Source organism: Podarcis pityusensis (genome assembly GCF_964106645.2).
Source record: "Podarcis pityusensis genome assembly, chromosome: 2".
NCBI classification, from domain to species: domain Eukaryota; kingdom Metazoa; phylum Chordata; class Lepidosauria; order Squamata; family Lacertidae; genus Podarcis; species Podarcis pityusensis.
In genome coordinates this window covers 102,339,712-102,357,585 of record NC_138029.1, presented here as the reverse complement: position 1 = coordinate 102,357,585, position 17,874 = coordinate 102,339,712, and the positions used below count along the sequence as shown (strand labels likewise).

General features: G+C 39.2%; 2 protein-coding genes across 3 annotated transcripts in view; both read left to right on the top strand.

The window, feature by feature from the left end:
- Positions 1–17,874, top strand: part of LOC308471633 (uncharacterized protein C3orf49) — a 303,591-nt gene that overhangs the window by 27,702 nt on the left and 258,015 nt on the right. The gene's annotated exons all lie outside the window — the stretch shown is intronic.
- ATXN7 (ataxin 7) overlaps positions 1–17,874 on the top strand; it is a 94,387-nt gene that overhangs the window by 8,001 nt on the left and 68,512 nt on the right. For both annotated transcript variants that reach the window (XM_080995693.1, XM_080995692.1), the window contains exon 2: positions 6,303–6,395. The gene's annotated coding sequence lies outside the window, so the exon portion shown is untranslated. The remainder of the gene's footprint in view (positions 1–6,302; positions 6,396–17,874) is intronic.

The window sequence follows — 17,874 nt, the reverse complement described above, 5'->3', positions numbered from 1 at the left end:
CAGCTTACTTCTGAGTAGAAATGTATAGGATTCTTTTGTCGATAAGTGAGACTTCTGTTTGATATTTATTTTGGCTAGTACATATTCCAATGACTAGAAACTTTTCGGTTAGGTTTTCATAGTGAAAAAAATAACAGATTTCCCCTTTATTTTCCCCACCCATTTAATTTGAAGGCAACACATTCAAGTTTTCTTACTCAGTTTTCCCTCATGCTTTACAAGTGTTTTGTCTTCCTCTGTAATTAATGTCCCTCCCTCTTCCTCATCCAGCATCATCAGTGATGTTAGCAGGAGTGTGTATATCTCAGCTGTATAGACTTTCAATGGCGTTTACAGGGCAAATTCCTTTTACGTTTGTACTCAAAACAATATTTCAGTATTTCATTATAATATTAATCAAAGGCTATTTTTAAAATGCTGACATATATAGATAGGTGAAGTGACTTTTTCAGCAAGTTTATAATGTTTTGTAAGGACTGTCAGAGTTTCAGTTTAAAAGTCTGGGAAGGGAAACTACCAAAGTTAATCATTGTTTGAAAGAGGAAGGATATTCAAATAACTCCTTTGTTTATGAAATCATGCAGTGTCTTGAAAATACGGACTCTTTCAGTTTCTCTTTCTTTTGAAGGATTCTTAATGTCACAGAATCAAAAGTTTACAGGGAAATCAACATTCTTTATGTTTGTTGTATTATATAAAATGCTATATTACACGTACATCCAATATGTCAGGTAAATGGTAGAGGCAATTTTTTTACCTGTTGCTATGGTGGGGTGAGCAAGAGTAGTGGAGGACAGTTAATCTGCCCTCCTCAAAAAAGATTCGTAGAAGTTGATACTAAGCAATTCCGTTTCTCATACCTAATCTGTAAATATCACGTCCTCATATAGTTTTTCGTTGCCCTCTAAAATTGAAGCCACTTGCAAGGTTGCCTGGTTTTTAAGAAACTCAAAGGTTTACCTGCCATGCAATTAAAAGAACGAAATGTATATGGGAATAAATGTGTTTCAAGAAACAAGCTTGTAAGCAATATGTTTCATGTCATTTCATTTCACTTTTAATTTGTATACCTCCTTTCTATATTGCTATGCACAAGGCGGTTTACAGCAACAAAATACACAACAAAGAACACACACCTTATAATAATCTGATCCGATACAGGAAGTCATAATAAAACATAACTTTAAAATGGAATAAATAATATCAAATAAAGTAATATTCAGTTATCTATTAGAATATAATAGTACACAATAAAGTTAACTGTCAAAACATCAGCTAATGTTGAGTGAGCCCTGATGGGGTTGCAGTAGCTGCTCAAGGATACCTAGTGCCGATATTGGCTTGTTCATAGTCCTTCACATTTTTTTAAATTTTATTTTTGTAATTCCTGCAAATCAAACCAGTACTGTTATCCCCATATTGTGCATGGCAGGCCAAGATAATAGTGTGGACAGTTCATGGATAAGTTGAGATTCGAATTGGGGACTTCTTAATTTATTACAGCTCAGTCTCTGAACTACAGTGTTATGAGTCATCTCATATAATAGAGGAGGAGGCAAGAAGAAGGAAGCTTATGGCAAATGCTGCAATTGTATTTATAAGGTGAATGGCAACCACGTAGAGAGCCTTGCTAATGTGTAGGCCTGCCTAGGGAATTCCTTCCCTAGGGAGTTCACCTGCCACCAACATTTCTGTAAACAGTCCTGGAAACTTTGCTGAAGAATAGTATATAAATATTTTAAATGAAAAATAAATATTAGTTGAAACTGGTGTGGAAATACTGCAGATAGTTTTTGCATTTCTGTTGTGCAGAGTGCTTTGCAATTATGCTTACCTCTCTGCCCCACTCAGTGAATAGGAGAAGACAGGTAAATTGTTGCATATAAGCAAATACATGAGGCAGATATGTTTTGATATTTTGTCATTTTATACAGTGAACAATTCAGTTTGAGCTTGGCATAAATTTTTATTTTTTATTTTTTTTAAAAATCAAACTTGAAGTACACATAGTTCTGTTGCATGCACTATTACTGTAGTTCAAATTTCTCCTTTAGCAGGCAGCTATGGTACAGAGTACAGGAGAAGGCTTTCTTCTTTTCTCCCCAGAAACCAAAGCAATGTGGGAGGAGAGTAGAAGCCTTTTTCTCACTCCTTGCTGCCCTGCCTACCCTCCGCAGCAGGGTTCCGTTTTGTTGTGTGTTGGTTGAGAAAGCTTTTGCCAACAATAGAAATATGTCGTAGAAATCACTTTGTGTATGTGGAGCTTCACTCTTAAGTAATTAAATAACCATTGCCTGTTTGCCATGTGAAAGTAGTGGTACTCCCGTGTGCAGAAGGAACTGCTTCTATCCAGGCAAATGAAATTATTTCCTGGCTACTACAGAATGAGTGGTTTGCATATCACAACTGCAAAAAATATTTTGAAGTAGTTTGCTTTTATTTCCTCTCCCACAAGCTCAGTTGTACTACTGTTATGTTCAAAGTTTGTTTGTAGAACTCTGTGTGTGATGCTGTTGCTGGCATGGGAGACAATGGAGGAGTGTGCCTTTGGGGGTAAAGTCAAACTGTTGGAAGGTTGCAGTGCCTGTTGTGAGTGTAGGAACCAATATGGGAGAGACATGTTTTGTTACAGCTGGTGCAGTTGAAGGCCTAGCATATAATAAATAGCTGAAATATACTTCTTCAGTTCTATTGAAGCAATTCCTGGACGACAATGGAACATCATTATTAAGGCTTTATGTAGGGGTGTATGTGTCCATGTACACATAAAACAATGTTTTCATGCAACTAAGAGGTCTCCATTCTGCATGAAAAGCAATAGAACGTCCCTATTTTCATGAAGAATGTTGAAGGTTATGGTATTACTAAGGTAATTATACTATTTAGCTTTCGATACCATCGACCATGGCATCTTTCTGGAGCGACTGTCCGAACTAGGGATCGGTGTCACCTCTTTGCAGTGGCTCCAGTCCTACTTGGATGGTTGTTGCCAGAGGGTGTTGCTTGGGGAATGCTTTTCAGTGTGGGGTTTCGCAGGGCTCAGTCCTATCCCCTACATTGTTTAACATCTACATGAAACCACTGGGTGGGGTTTCCTGGAGGTTTGGAATACGTTGTCAGCAGTATGCTGATGACACTCAGCTCTGTTTCTCCTTTACATCTATAGGTGAGGCAGTGGAAGTGCTGGACGAGTGTCTTGCCTCAGTAATGGACTGGATGAGAGCCAACAAACAGAAGCTCAATCCAGATAAGACTGAGGCACTGTTAGTGGGTGGTTCCCTAGACCCGATGGGTGGGAGATCGCCTGCTCTTGATGGGGTTAGACTTCCTCTGTAGGAGCAGGTTTGTAGCCTGGGGGATACTCCTGGATCCTCTGTTGTCGTTCAAGGCTCAGGTGGCCCCAGTGGCCCACAGTGCCTTCCATCAGCTTCAGCTGATGACCCAGCTACACCCCTATCTGGACAGGAATAGCTTATCTACTGTTGTCTGTGCTCTAGTAACTTCAAGGTTAGATTACTGCAATGTGTTATATGCAGGGCTGCCTCTGAAGACGGTTTGGAAACTTCAGCTGGTACAGAATTCTGCAGCCGGGTTGCTCACTGGAACAACATGGTTTGAGCATATTACACCAATCCTGGTCTGGCTGCACTGGCTACCAATTAGTTTCCGGGCCCAGTTCAAAGTGCTGGTGTTGACCTATAAAGTCTTAAATGGCTCAGGACCATATGAACCTTTCCATATGAACCTACCTGGACCCTGAGATCATCTTCTGAGGCCCTTCTTTGTGTGCCTCCTCCTTGAGAGGTCCGGAGGGTGGCTCCCTGTCTCTGGAATGCTCTCCCCAGGGAAGTTCACCCGCCGCCTTCATTATACACCTTTACGCGTTAGGCAAAAACATTCCTTTTTAACCAGGCCTTTGGTTGATTTGATTTACATCCTATGCCCTTTTAAAATGTGGGGTTTGAGGGAGGGGTTATTGTTTTTATTTTGATTATGTATTTTGTGGTTTTATATTTTGATTTTATTCTGTTAACCACCCTGAGACCTCTGGGTATAGGGCGGTATATAAATTAAAATAATAATAATAATAATAATAATAATAATAATAATAATAATAATTTATTAATGCTAGTATGTTTCAAAATAGGCTGGATATCACTTCTGATGAGTGCTCTGGTTGAAAATACTGTAACGCTGCATGTCTTTGCCATCTATATTTCAGCATTCCTTCTAGGATAGCATTCCACTCTGCTTAATGAGAATGCTAAATTTTGTCACTTGATCAAAAATCCAATGCTTACTCTCTGCTTCCTACCTCCTTTAGTTTTTGTATTCTAAGCACAGTATAGTTACCCTTGAAATAGTTTTTATCTCTGCAGCTGCTTTTTTAGACCCTTTGTACTGCCAATTAAAACCCCAGTTAGTGGATTGGTGGGTAAAGAATCTCAATCTCTCACTCGCTACCCCCCCCCTTCAGCTTGCCATCTCCACCTCCCTTTGTATCTCCGTCTCTCTTTGGCCACTGAAAATGTAGGTCAGATTGCATCACCATAAAATGGAACAGTCAGAAAGGTGTTTGAAAAATGCTGACATCCTTAGCCTGGGGTGCATGCCGCTGTCTTTTGTTTACATTGAGAATAGCGATGTGCGTTGTACCTGTAAATGAACAAATCTCCTCTTTAAGGTTAGTAGTGTGGCACATAAATTATTAGTCAGATTTTCCTTTTCTGTTTTTGGATAGTAAATTAAAACTGTACAGATAAACTTGCAGTCATTTACAGTAGTGAAACATTAGGGAACTCATTTGAACATCCTGTTTATGGTAGCCATAACTGTTGAAAAATGAGCTTTCTGGCACATGGAGGTTTAACAATAGCTTTGGCATTTTTTAATATCCATGTGCTCCTTCCCTCAGATGCAGAATAATGTGTTTTACATTTTGGTTAATTTATGTTTTTGTCAGTAGTTTGTAAATAATCTTGGGCATTTTATGGGGAAAGCATTAGAATGTGTTCTTACTGACTGACTTACCCATCTTTTCTGTGAAATCTTTCAAAATTATTAATTATAATAATTTTCGACCAGAAGGAAATAAAGATTAACAGAAAATGTATCATAACAATTCAAACTTTTATACTTCTTTCTTTGCATACAAAGTTGGGGATAATATGAAGAGAGATCTTTACATATAATATATCCTCACTGTATATTAATACAATTTATCTAAGCCTTCAGTTATTTGAAAATGAGTAAATGATGGAAGTATTTTAGTGAGAGAACGTTACAACATCAGCATACACATTTTTGCCGCTTCGGTGTTTAAATAAAAACAGCTACCTGAGTTACATAAAAAGCAGAATTACTTTGTGTGAATACATCATATTATCTCATTAACAATTCTGTCTACTTTTGAAGATTATCCGGAAGTTAAAAGGAAAATTACTGCAGATGGAGTTGAATCTGCTATTGACAATAGCCTGTGATTGACTGTTGGGGCAGAAATAAGAACTTTGAATGTCTTGTGTGCTGTAATTACGCAGAGAAAGAAACATCAAATAGAGAAGTCAAACACTAGTGCGAATGCTTTGAACATACTTTATTGCGAAAGAGTTGGTTCTACAGGTTGTTCATTAAGAGGACATTTAGATAGTTGCATTAAAGATACTGAAAGTCAGCAGTTGACAGTCAAATGTTGTGCCTATGAATTAAAGATTTCAGTATTGTTTATATTTACTTCTGGGAGTTTGCTGACATTCTGTCAGCATAAATTACAGCATTCCTAGGAAGTATGCTTTCATACATACATCTGCAGTAAAGTTCTCCACAAAGAAAAAGAATTAGGTTAGGGCAATCCTAACCAGGTCTACTCAGAAGTAAGTCCTATTGAGTTCAGTGGGATTGATTCCCAAGCAATTGAGCTTTGGATAGCAGCTGAAGTTTGTAGCAATCTGGGCATGATTTTTCTTTTCTTGTAATCTCAGGACTAAGAGAGCTTTCCCCTTTGTCTGTTAGCTTTACCTTATATTTTCTTAGTTTAGTTCTTACAAAAAATTCTTTAAATCTAAACCATTTGCGTTTAAGACTTCATTCTATTATTCAAATGCAGAAACTACAGTAATGAGAGTTTAGCTTCAAGCAATTCTATTCAAATAAGCTTGAGACAATATTAATAGTAGTATTAAGTGGCCTGCATAGAAGAGAATGATCAGGGTAATTTCAATTAAATGTTTTTCGCTTTTGCAAGATAAGATGGCAAAATCTTATTACTGTAATAGTGATTGTTACCATGTGTTTCATTGCAGATTTAATCAAATATAAGAAAGAGGAAACTTCCACAGCCCAGGCAGATGATGATCAATTGATATCCCAACCCTGAATTTTACCAGACTTTTAAGGTACTGTGACCTACTAACCTATATATATATATAAGTATGCTCCTCAACTATTATGTCTGGGTACTACAGATGCAAGAGATACTGAGACACAAAGGGCAGCAAGAATTTAAAAAAGGCAGACATAAAAGTTGTTAGGAATGCCACAGTAATATTAAGAGCTGCTAGGTGTTAAATAATTGTTTTTGTGACGGAGGGGTTTTATGATTGTACATAATATATTGTGACCAATGACACCAACTTCACACACACTGTTGTGCTACAAGTCTCAAAAGTAATAGAGAGTATTGGTGTAGGGGGAAAACCTGTTCTCCCCTTTCTAGTTTTTTAAGGGGTGTGATACATATATACTGTTCAAAGAAAAACAAAGAACAGGATTTTGTAAATTGTGGGAGAAAGACTGTGCTAGCAAATAACATTTAAACAAAGGCTCCCCAAGTTACAGTGAATATAGACTGATTTCAATCTTGATTGGTCTACAGTTTTTTTCTTTTTTCTTTCTTTTTTTAAAGAATGCTAGGACCTCTGTGCTTCACCAACATCATCATCATCATCATCATTATTATTATTATTATTATTATAGATTAGCAAAGCAAGAGTATATACTGTACTTGATCTTTTAACAGTCCCGTAAATCAGATCAAGACTTCCTTCTCTAGCATGGTTTGCAAGATCCCCAGCAAACCTGCAACCAGCCAGCATTCTGTGAAAATGATCCAGTGGTCCACTGGTATACCATGGTCAGCCTTCTAACCACCCTTGTGCATATAGGAACAAAAGGATCACATTTCTGTTATATCGTATTTGGGTTCTCGCAGAAGCACTGGGCATGTTCAGCTGGTGTTTTCAGAATTTTTATGTATGCATGTGTGTTTAAAGAAATAAGAACAGCACCATAACCCTTTGGTTGCAAGTAATACAGATGTAACTCTGTTTCTGAGATCCTAACATTTGCTTTACAATTTTATGTTGCTGGTTAAATGCATTACTTCCCCCAGCAAACACCTCCATAGCAATTGAGGTTTCTCTGTAACACAGGGGAGCAATTTATGTTTGTCATAGATTCTCGCTCCTTTTTTTTCTTGTGAATGGCATCTCCACCTTCTCCCTCATTATGTTTGGAATATAGAAAGCTTGCTTATAGAAGGTCAGGTTGTTTGCCCACCTATCCCAGGATTGTTTGTTCTCACTGCTTGTGACTGTCAAGGATCCCAGGCAGAGGTTGTTCATATAACTTGACCCTCGAGACACCAGGAACTGAGACTGTGACATCCTGTAAGAAAAACTGAGCTGTAACTTATCTCCTAAATTTGCAGGATCACCGCTAGTGTGAGTTAAGCCTAAGAGGGAAACCATTGCCATCACTTATTAGAAATGATTGGCTAGACAAGCACTTACCACAAGTTACATCTCCAAAATAAAATAAAACACAATACTGAATGCCGCAGTGAGCTGTATATGTTGTTAATCTGAACCACAAATATCTATTTATTTTGAAAATTTTACCTTGCCTTTCAGTTAAATGATTCTCAATGTGACTTACAATAGTGTAATTATACAGTACAACACACACACACACACACACACACACACACACACCACACAGAGATACTGTACAAATATACCAGCAGCCCTGACTGAAGAATGGGCCCAGAATATGCTTCCTAAGCAAAACTGACAGTTGGACAGAGTGTTCTTTCTGGTAGGAAGTGGGGAAACAACAAGTTCCCTGCAGCTGATCATTCTTTGGCTTGTGATTGCACCTAGGCTGGACTTCTCTCTGCTATGATGTTGTTAGTGGGAGCTGGGAAGTGACCCATAGTTCTGTTGGGTGCATGGGACTGGAGTATGAGCCCCTTAATTTCTGCAGCCCATGGATGTAAATTTGTTCGTATTTTTAAACAACTTCCTTTATTATAAGTGATTATGTTCTTGTTTTATGCAACGTATGTCTTGTATTTTCATTTTACAAGTGGGACAGTGACACTAAAAGACAGTGACCGAAGATGTGCAGAGATTTGTACCTGGATCATGTCCTACACATTGACCACTGGGAGTTATATTACATAAATTTAAACAAAATCAGCACTTTGTTTAATTAGCAAGGGAGGGAATATGTCTTTCCTCAGGTGATAGAGTATGTTTCCTCTACTAAAGGGTAACATTGGAGAACATAATATTTTATTGTAATACGAAGCTTTCCTTGTGACAATATCACATTACAGTTCCTTTTTAAAAAATTCTCTTAGTTTTCTAGAATATTTTCAGTTCTGTTGATTTATATATTCTTGCTTTTGCTTGATAGTTGTATAAAATGGAATTCAACACTTCTAATATTGGAGTCTTGATGTATGGAGCTAAGCCTATTTTAGTTGTGTTAATTTTGTTGTGATAACCAGCTTTATGTGCTTTTAAAAATAGACTGTTCTACCAAAAGCCTAAAGGGGTTGCTTTATGTAGCTGAAAGAAGCAGAACACATTTAAATGACAAAGATAATATTACAGAATGCTAGTCACAGTACAACCTACCCCCACCCCTTTACAATATGTATTTTCATGAAGCTCAGCTAAAAAGCTACTTTGGAATTGTTGGATCAGGAGCAGTTTTATAAGATGAGCATATAAGATTTATGTGCGCCTTTAAAAGTAGGAGCATATAAATACCAGCCTCAGTTGAACTTTCCATGTTTTCTGTGTGGAGATACATGTACAAAGTTTTGTAGAGAAATTGTACGAAGTGGCAATATAATCAAGTTCACTTAATGAATCTGTTCAGCAATAACAAGAAACAAGTTTCTAACCATAGAAACAAGTTTCTAACTACAGTGGTACCTCGGGTTACATACACTTCAGGTTACAGACTCCGTTAACCCAGAAATAGTGCTTCAGGTTAAGAACTTTGCTTCAGGATGAGAACAGAAATCGTGTTCCGGCGGCGCAACAGCAGCAGGAGGCCCCATTAGCTAAAGTGGTGCTTCAGGTTAAGAACAGTTTCAGGTTAAGTACGGACCTCCGGAACGAATTAAGTACTTAACCCGAGGTACTACTGTATGAGCCTTCCCAAGGCACAGGCTCCCACACTCCTGTCCCCCTTTCTTACTTCTTTTCCATCATGCACCAAAGGAAGATATCAAAAGCTTTTACTTCTGCTTTTAAACTAACCACAGTTGCCTGTGACATTTAAGCTAAGTGAACTGTGTTTTGTTTAAACTATAGCTAGTGAGTACAAGCCAGAATCCAATTGTGTCTTACAAAATTTATAGCTTCAGTTGCGGAGAAAAATGTAATGGCATTGTTGAAATCTCATTCATTATAGAATATTAATATATCTAGTACCAGGGTTTTGTGGGGGGGTTTTGGTCTGACTCACCTCAACTTTAAATGCAGCTGCCAGCCTCTTTACACTGGCTGCTTGATGAAGGGGTTAGTATTTTAGATTAAGAGTCGCTAACCTGTAATTCTTCAGATGTTGCTGGTCTTCCAACTCACATTATCCCTGACCAGTGGCCATGCAGGCTATCCAGCAGAATCTGGAGAGCCAAAGGGTTAGGCTTTCTTGTTTTATATTATCTAGGTGCTAAACTATTCAGTTGCTATCATTTAAGCAGCTTCTGCTCTGCTCTGCATGAGAATTGAAATTCCAAATGAAATCCCAGACCCACAGATTCCCCAGCACTGATTCATAAGATAGAAATAAAATATCAGTCCAGTCATGGACGACTCTGGGGTTGCGGTGCTCATCTCGCTCTATAGGCCAAGGGAGCCGGTGTTTGTCCACAGACAGTTTCCGTGTCATGTGGCAGCATGACTAAGCTGCTTCTGGCGAACCAGAGCAGCACACGGAAACGCCGTTTACCTTCCCGCCGGAGTGGTACCTATTTATCTACTTGCACTTTGATGTGTTTTCGAACTGCTAGGTTGGCAGGAGTAGGGACCGAGCAATGGGAGCTCACCCCGTCGCAGGGATTTGAACCACCAACCTTCTGACAGCAAGCCCTAGGCTCTGTGGTTTAACCCACAGCGCCACCCGTGTCCCTATAGCTATTGTAGCTTGTAGTAATTGTAAGAATTTTAACTTTCACCCTTAAAGAAGGAAAATAATTATGGGTATTATATTTAGGAGAGTTTTGGCAGTGTTGGTATTTAGAATGAGTTTTTCCAAGCTCTGTTTTGGCAGGTATATCACTTCTGTTTCAGTCTTGTAGATAAGAGCAGATTCTTTAGAAAGAGTGACTCACCAAAGGCTACCCACTGAACTCGTTATTCTTGTTCTTGTTTTAGATTTGTAATAAACCTCATTCCAGAAAATTAGGGCAGATAACAGTATGTTAAAATCTTATGGCAAAGCCAACCAGATAAAATAAAATTGACAACTTAATATTAAAACTTCATCTATATATCAGCTTAATTCCTACCACTCAGGCCTAGTTCAAATAAAATATTTTATTGGAAGAGATGATTTAATTGGCTCCAGTATATTTTTGGAGGAAGGGGATTTTGCAGATGAGGGCAGCCTTGCTTCCAAATGCATTGCATAGAAAGTATTTTAAGATAATGATTGGCCTTTATAATGACCTTGTCTCTTTATCAGCCAATACAACTTTGTACCTACTATTCATTATAAAGTGGGGAAGCTTCCTATATGTATTCTGCTTTCTAGCGTAATAATTTAAAATCTCCAAAACTATTTTCAATAGTTTTATTAGGCAGGTAAAATGTTTTAAATAGCAATCCTAACCAGTGATTCGGGCCATAAAATTTTCTCCCACAGAATTTTCCCCTGCAGATTTTTTAAATTTTATTTCATAGGTTTATTAGTAGCAATTAATGGATGATAACTACAAATATAATATTAGGGAGGTTTGATGGTTTCAAAGTTGTAATTAATGTTTTTCAATTGATTATCCTAACAAGTATGTGAGTCAGCTTTTTTGGATCACAAAATATATTAGTGTATTAACAGCTTGTCAGTGTCTTTGGTTTTTCCGTCCTTGAAATTTAAACTACATGAATGAAGTACAAGCAGTGGTCTTCACTTTTACTTTTACAGTATTCCCATTAAAAATCTACATAAAATAACATTTAAATCACATTAGGTGTGCTTCAATTTTATACCTCCAGTATTTGGGGTCACATACTTGTGGTGAACTGAGACAAAAAATTAACACGGCTCACTTTTATACCTTGGTTTGCTAAATACAGGTAAAATAAACTTACCAAATTAGATCACTCTGTAGGGTATCCAAAACTTTTCTGATGCAAATTTGCCCGGAAAATCCACATGACTAATCCTAACCCTCTGATAGTTGCTGCTAGAACAGGCTGGGATATAGTAACAGCTGCAGAAACCATAGCAGATGGCATGCAACCACCAGTTGCTGGTACAGGGCCTAAAACAGGGTGCCTGGGGGCAGGACACCCCGTGCCCGGGATCCATTGGATCCTAAGCAACTCAGTTCCTCTTCAAGGGACCTGGTATGGATCCCTCAGCTGCGCCACCTTGGAGTTGGTGCAGCAAAATAAAAAAAACACTGTCTTCTGCTCTGGCCACCACAAGTGGACAGAGCTTCAGATGCAGTGCCCAATTTCCTAATCTGCTCCAATCCCACTGTTCCTGGCCAGGGGGCTAGGATTTCACTTTTTATTTTGGATGCTTTTATTTTATTCTGGAAGTTAAATTTTGGATTTTTATCCCACACTGTCCCAAATCCTCAGGTGGATCATAATATTTTAACAAAATCCAAGTAACCTGACTTCTTAAGAGTCTTCTTTAGAGCTGTCTGTCTGCTGTGATAGATAGAACTTCACAGGCTCCCTGGCTATTTCCCCACCTGTGGCAGCTTTAGTAGATTATTGCCTTAAAAATATAACACAGTGGTAGAACTGATAGCCCCACCAAAATAATTAAGTATCCCTTTCTCCCCACTGTTAGCTTAAATGTACCCCTTAAAAGCCAATTCAGATGAGATCAAACAAATCTTTATTGAAGCTACTCAGGCCCTCAAGTAAGAAAGAGTTCTATAGTAGCAGAATTACTTACCAAGAATGTTTAAGAGATTGTTGTGGGTCATGGGGAAGGAAATAGTTTTTTATTTTCTATTTATTTAAATGTTTGTCCCAACCTTTTAGTTATGAGTTCAATGGAGTTCCTAGGTTGTCTTGAATGTAGGTACTGCACTGGAATATAGGTACTGCACTGATACTGCAGGTATGCTCACATACCTGCCTAGATTTAGAAATAGAACTACATCAGCTACTTTTACACATCATTCTCTTGGCTTAACGTTTTGTGAAAGGTGAATTTAATCATTATATGATTTCATACCACAAGGAGATGGTGGAAATACAGTACAGTGGTGCCCCGCAAGACGAATGCCTCGCAAGACGAAAAACTCGCTAGACGAAAGGGTTTTTTGGTTTTGCGTTGCTTCGCTAGACGAATTTCCCTATGGGCTTGCTTCGCAAGACGAAAATGTCTTGCACTTTTTTCTTAAAGCCTCTTGAAGAGGCGCAGTTGCAACGGACCGTGCTTCGCAAGATGAAAAACATCGCAAGACGAAAAGACTCGCGGAACGAATTATTTTTGTCTTGCGAGGCACCACTGTACCAACTTTGGAATGCTTGTGAAATACATCCCCAAATACTCATTTGAATCTTGAATTTTCAAGCATAGTCATGTAGAATGCATTGCTGTAGTCCTACACTTAGTTTAAGAGATACATTTGTGTGAACATTTCTGCTCCCCAAATACTTTTGTACAGTAGCTTGTATCAGGATTTGTTAACCGGGAGCCGTATCCCACAATAGGAAGCCAATATTTGTACTCATGTACTTTGCACTATTGTCATGACAGTGAGCAAAGAGTAGTTTGTAAATGAGTCATGAAAACCAGTGAACTGAAAGCTCTAGGCCTTCCTGTTGATCCTTCTTCCTGGAGCTTCTCTCAGATTTTTCTTTGAAACAGATACTTGGACTCCTGACAGACATATATGATTCAAGAAGTTGGTGTGCTTCCTTCCGTTGGGTTTCTAATTTAATTACCTTCATTTTGGGAAGCTTCTCAACAAAACAAAAAAGAATTGATAGCATGTGTATAGCCAGATATCACTATAATGGGGATGAAGAACCTGTGGCCCTCCAAATGTTGTTGGACCTCAGCTCCCATCAGTCTCAGTCTTCATGGCTAGTGATGAAAGATGACAAAAGTTGTAGCCCAACAACATCTGGAGAGGTCACAATTTCCCCACCCCTGCTCTGTAAGCTTAAAGGATATTGGGAAGGCCTGGTGGCGCTGTGGGTTAAACCACAGAGCCTAGGACTTGCCGATCAGAAGGTCGGCGGTTCGAATCCCCGCGACGGGGTGAGCTCCCTTTGTTCAGTCCCAGCTCCTGCACACCTAGCAGTTCTAAAGCACGTCAAAGTGCAAGTAGATAAATAGGTACTGCTCCGGCGGGAAGGTAAACAGCGTTTCCGTGCGCTGCTCTGGTTCGCCAGAAGCGGCTTAGTCATGTTGGCCACATGACCCGGAAGCTGTACGCCGGCTCCCTCGGCCAGTAAAGCAAGATGAGCGCCACAACCCCAGAGTCAGCCACGACTGGACCTAATACCTTTTATACAGTGGTACCTCGGGTTACATATGCTTCAGGTTACATACGCTTCAGGTTACAGACTCCGCTAACCCAGAATTATTACCTCGGGTTAAGAACTTTGCTTCAGGATGAGAACAGAAATCATGCTCCGGCGGTGCGGCGGCAGTGGGAGGCCCCATTAGCTAAAATGGTGCTTCAGGTTAAGAACAGTTTCAGGTTACAAACGACCTCCGGAACGAATTAAGTACTTAACCTGAGGTACCACTGTACTGTTACGCTTTTGGTTCTCCTTCACTTCTCCTCAGGCAGGCCTGTTTCTATACATTGCTTTTTCTTCAAGTTGCTGAATGTTGCACACCCCCTCCCTGACCGGTTCTTTGCTTCCCTATGCAGGCATGTCAAATTCCATATCTGACAAGTGGGTTTCTCAGGTGCTGTCTGTGTATTTATAATCTTTATTTTTCTACCATTTGTTTTAGTACTCCCCCAAACTATATCAGAGAACTAACTTTTTAAAATAAAATTTGATTGATTTAAGAGAGAACAATTTTCTCTTTCATTAACTTCTTTTTCTTGCACTATATAACATATGAAACTGGCTCCCCACTTGCAACCCCACAAAAAGAAAAAGAAAAATCAGTTTCTGAACTGACTTTATTATTCCTAGTTTGACTTGACAGTCCGTGATCTTGTCCATTGAAGTGATGAATTGATCTTTCTGCTGCCACTCTTCTCTTTCTTACTGGAATACTGATGGATTCATGGCATGTTGAAAGAAAGTTTCAGTAGCAGAATAGTATATCACCAGCCAGCCTAAGGTGACATCTTAACATGCAAAATAGCTGCCAGAAGTGGACAACAAAATTAAGCATGCGCGCTCTCTCTCTCTCTCTCTCTCACCCACACCCACACCCACACCCACACACCAGCTTTACTAGTAATGATGTTACGTGAGCCATAGAGCAATAACTGAGCAGTATTGCGGTGGGCAGGGGTATCAGTTCAGAATCAGCACCTTTAGGCCCCTTTCCTTATATATTTCAGTAGCAGAGTCAAATAGTAGTGATTAAATGGGCCTCAAGTGTACTCTGAAAATAGTATTATTCCACTGGACTTTTATTTTTACCTAGAGCCTCAACTGGTTCACGGTGCAATCCTGCAGATTCCTACTAAGAAGTAAGCCTTTCTGAGTTCAGTAGGATGTACTTCTAGATAAATGGGTGTAGGATTGCAGCCCTACCCTCCTAATTCTATTGCTGTTTGTTTTTATTGTACCTCTTTCAAGCTTCCTTGAGTTAGCATGTGCCTAGAAAACCAGGATACAAATTTTCTCTTTTTAAAAAACAAAAAACCCTGTTGATTTGGTATGATGGAGCGCAAGCTAGTTTCATTTCATGTTGTAGTAGCTAATGCAATCATTATGTTACACTTGCCACATCTGTCTATTTTGATGTTTGCTTTCTTTTCTCTTGTGCTTATGCCTCGTTTTCACAACAAAGAATGGTGTTATAACAGAACAGGGCTTGAAAATTCTACTTAAGCATTAATTGACCAAAAAAAGGCCAAAAAACAACAACCAACCCAACAACTTTGTTTGGAAAGTATGGAAGCACTCTGACTTCCTTCATTCTACCAAAAATGCCTAGTTACATTTCTATCAGTATTACATGTACAACTTGTTAGTTTCTCAAATCTTGATTTTCACAGAGCACTTACATGAGCAGTAATTGCTCAGCTGGATTTCCACAGGCATTTTCAGGAGGACAAGCCCTTTCTAATGACTTTGATTAGTTGTGATAAAGAAGAGCAGATAGCTATGCTCTAACAATTAAGTCTTAAGGCGTCATTTCCTCATGAAGGAGCCTGTGACTGATTGGCAGATTCTGAAAGCCTGTCCTGCTATACCTTGACACAGCAAATAACCCTCATCTGGAAGTTCAAAAATATGTGAGTGCTTGTCATTCTCTACAGGTGAAATATGTTTATTACACCCATAGTTCTGAAAGTAGGAGGTGTAGTAGCTGTCTTGAGCCCTCCCATCCTCTTGATTGATTGCATTTTATCTAAAATTTATAGCCTACTCAGGGACTCAGAATGGTCTACTTACACTTTTACAGTTCACGTTAAGAAACAAATGAGATTCTGGAAGGACTTGCTTTCTACCTAAGGATCCAAAATGATGGCTGCCCTTGGTATTCTGATTTCTACTGATTCTCCCACATGTCTTCTGGATTTGAGTGAGGGCCTGGATTGGTTCCCCCCCAGGGTTTGTAAACACTTTGAAGCAGTGATGTGGATGCTTGCTGTTTCTTAGTGTTGCAAAAGCCTGGTGAAAAGTGGAACAAAACTTCTGGTTTTCCCATCTCTGATAAAGCAAAAGACATCGCCTCTGCCCCCCCCCAGCCCCCCCCCCCCCCGCAAGTTCTCTGCCTTTGGAGAAGTGAAGGGGTCTCTCATCTTGTATTGGACATTCAGGGGCAAAGGTTGCCAGAAATAGGCTGGCCACTTGCATTTGTGCAATTCCTATGTACACGTATCTGAGAACGTTACTTGCCTTCAACTCAGTATAATATTTTATTCAATTTTGACGAAAAAGGAAAGTCTGTGTGGTCCAAAGGTGTTAAGAGTGGTGGTGTTATTCATTTATTACCTGCCCTTCTCCCTGAGGTCTCAAGGTGGGTTACAGCACAGCAATTTAAAATACAAAATTAAAAGCAATTTAAAACAACTCACAGTCACAAAAATAAAGCAGGACCATAAAATATACATCGCAAGTGTCAAAGGCTAGGGGAAAAAGGTTGTCCTTAATAGATATTTATGCACACTAGGCTTTTAAATACTGTCTGCTTCCCTTTCTAAGTTATGTCTATCACCTTTTCATTCTTGCTACAGGTGAGGTAAGCTATTCTGCAAAATATTAAAGTTGTAAGAGGAAATACCTCTTAGTGAGACTGAGAGGCAAACTGCCCTGTTCATGACCATGTAATTGTCCCTAGGTTCTCTCCAAATGATGTTTTACATAATTGGTGCAACAGGCAGCAGTGAACTCAGGGTGGGATATATACAACTGTGCTCTGCTGTTTGTTGAAGGCTCCCCCTGCCCCCTCATTTCCTGCAGGAGTGTCCCATGAGCAGAATTCCATTCATGGTTAGTCTGGATCCAACCCAGTATTTTATTTGGGGGCGGAGCTGTAGAAGAATACAGTTTATTTAGTATGTTATGCACATTTTCTTATTTATGACCAAAAGCAGACCAAATCCAAGGGACATGTATAACAACTAGTATTCACCTAAGCAACAAGATGAACATCAGCATTGGGGAATATGTTCCTTACTTACAAAGAAAATGTTTCCATAATACGTTTTTGTTTATTAAATTTGTATACGCCCTTCATCCAAAGGTCCCAGGGCAGTTCACAACAGAAAAATACAAAATAACAATACAAAATACATAATAAAACAAAAAGAAACCAATAACCCGCTTCCCACAAACACATTTTTAAAAGCCATAGACAGTTAATCAGCAAAACACCTTGTTGAAGAGAAACATTTTCACCCAGCGCCCGAAGGTGTATAATGAAGGTGCCAGGCAAGTTTCCCTGGGGAGAGCATTTCACAAATGGGGACCCACCACAGAATAGGACCATTCTTGTGTTGCCATCCCCATGACTTCTAGTGGGGGAGGGACATGAAGAAGGATCTCAGATGATAATTGCAGAGTCCGGGTTGGTTCATATGGGGAGAGAAGTTAAGTGGGCTCTTTCATTTCCTGCCTCCCAACATTCAGCATTCTGTGGCGACTTACACTCAGTGCTCATTGGATTGTTTTTGCGGTTCCCCCTCCTTGCTCAATATTTGTACTTTTAGCAAACCTTCAAGTTGTTACAGGCCTA